The 2,580-nt window shown below is 42.3% G+C and overlaps 1 pseudogene; it reads right to left on the bottom strand.

Annotated features, from left to right (window-relative positions):
• Window positions 1–245: 245 nt before the first annotated feature.
• LOC137007565 (uncharacterized) lies at window positions 246–1,842 on the bottom strand (annotated as a pseudogene).
• Between the last annotated feature and the right edge of the window lie 738 nt (window positions 1,843–2,580).

Raw genomic sequence — 2,580 nt, 5'->3', positions numbered from 1 at the left:
GTTAGTTAAGCCACTAACAATCAGAGAGTTTGGAACTTTAATGCCCTCTGCCTCAACTATATCCATGTAAGGTTCCACCCACTAGCCCAACGACGGCGTCTAGTGGCCTGGTTGAAGGTATTGCACGTGTTCGTCCTCTGGCACTTCTGTAAAAATCATTCAAAATCAGTTCCGCCCTTGGCCACTTGGGGCAGATCCAGAGCAGTCCCTGAGGGGCCACTATCCATGGATTTCTTGCAGCTTGCTCACACTTGTAGCTTCTGTAAGGCTGGTACCCGTAGTGGACTGAGCGCAATGGCCATATTGGTTGAAGTGCGCATCGCACGTAGGAGACATCTGAAGTAGCAGCACTGGATGAGAGTGAATAGGAAGATGAGCACACTGGCGATGGCACATCCCCGAAACATCCAGTCCCACCAGGTGTAAGCATACCAAGGGGAGCGGGTAGAGGAACTAGATAAGATCTCTGCAGTTCTTTTCGCCAGGTTCGCTTCCACTTGTGCTTGGTTGAGGTGGTATTCAGTCTGTAAAAGAATCCCTTGAACTAAGTCCATCGTGTTGACCAAAGCTTGTGTGCCTTGCTCATAAAAAGTGTCCTCCCACCATGGGGAAACATCTACGTCCAGCGGTACCTTTCCTAGGATGTTTATCTGGCCCATTGAAAAGTCCTCTTTCACTTCCAAGCAGAAAGTGTGATTTGCAAGGCAGGTCAGACCTCCGTAGGTAAAGGAATTCATCTCGCTCACGACGCACCACTGAGTATGAGACACTTGGACAGCATCGGAATGGCCATGCAAAGACTGCACATTGATGAGCTTAGAATCATTAGCAGAAAAAGGCTGTAAAGTGTTGCAGGTACAGATAATGTAACTTGAAGTTTCATGACAACAGGTGCGAGTGGTAAATAAGGTTTCAATGCCCCTTCAATACCCCGTAAGATGGTCCCATTTAATGATCTGATCCTTCACTACAACGCCAATAGAGCGTATGGTAGTGGAATTTAGGTAGACTTGATCTGGGTGAATTAGAGGGAAAAGTGGCAAAAAACCCAATACAACCAATACATTCATTTCCATTATACATCATTAATGTTGACAATAGTTCAGAATAGTTAATGTTCTTCATTTTTTCTGAAGTAAGCCATCTATGTAGATCTAAAATTTCTATAAGATCTTTTAAAACATGTCTAGGTGTCTTATGAAGGCGAAGATCCAAAATTTCTTGTCTTGGTGCAGTAAACAAATCTTGTGCATACAATCTACAGGCTAAGTCATGCTCGATGGTACGGGTCTGATTGAAAATTGTTTGACTGGCCATCAGAAGCGCCTGCGCTTCAGATCTGACCGCTTTGATTATATTTTCATTACTATTGGTGATGTGTTGGAAACCAGTGGCCACCTGATTTGCCAACCATGTTGAAAATTGAGATTGACCTGTTATTTTGTAAGTGTTGGATATAGAATTAATTGATCCAAAAAGGCCTGCTATATTTCCAAAAAGGTCTCGCTTTGTACGGGCAGGTGGAATTTGAACTGCAAGTCTGTTTTTGTAATCAGAAACTAAATCATCGATGCGTGACTGTAGCCATGTGTACGTTTCATCATTATGATTACAATGTTCTACATAAGCAGACAAAACGTTAGAAATGTTATATGTCACATGTGTTATCACAAGATTAACATCGTGAAGCAACGTTTTGTTTATATTTCCTTTGATAAGGCCACCTGGAGGGGTGGGATATAACTTTGGACACTGTGTGGGCTTTCTATATCCACATGTGGTTAGATCAAAACAATGATGTAATGTCCATGAACAATTATAAGGGCTAGTAAAATCGTCCATATTTGTCTCACATTTTCCCACACAGTATGTCCATTCCTTTCGTCCAGTCCAAACAAATGTTTTTAAATTCTTTTTTGGTTCAAGATTCGTTAGGTTAAAGAAAAGTTCAGTAAACTTCAACCATGTATCATTATGTGTTGTAGTGTGCCGACACAAATATGTTGTTGGTTTTAGCTCCTTAATGGAGTAACATTTTTTGGGATCTTGACCATAATTGTTGATTTTATACACTAGGGATGCACTGGCAAAATTTAGACCTGGGTACTCGTTAAGTTGATACCAGGTAGTAATGTTATGGTGTATTTTTGATGCGAGTGCGGAACTTGTGAGGTTTGTGTCTGGGAGATGGGTAGACCCTGTATTACAGCAGATTTTAGCTACACAATTTGGTTCCGGTGCTAATCCGGGAGGCCATGTGACTATTTCTTTGTATGTAATTGGGGTGTAAGATGTGGATGGCCCCTTTGTATACTTCCATACCCATCTCCCGCATCCTAGGGTGTGTGCAATTGTGACTCGTTGTCCCAATTCGACGCAGGTGGGTCCGGACACAGCTCTAGCATCCGGCCTCCATGGAATTGCAGTGACTATCCTATGGAAAGAAAAGATCATAATTAATTTAATGAACCTTTGAACAGTTTGCACTGGGACATGTGGTACCATTTTAATTTTCCTCTGATGGTCACGGCCACACAGCTGTTACAGACAGCTTTAATTTCATAGGGACCGTGCCATCTA

This window comes from Chanodichthys erythropterus, chromosome 19 (genome assembly GCF_024489055.1).
Source record: "Chanodichthys erythropterus isolate Z2021 chromosome 19, ASM2448905v1, whole genome shotgun sequence".
NCBI lineage: Eukaryota > Metazoa > Chordata > Actinopteri > Cypriniformes > Xenocyprididae > Chanodichthys > Chanodichthys erythropterus.
Note: the sequence above shows the minus strand (reverse complement) of the source record. Positions and strands in the feature narration are given on the sequence as shown.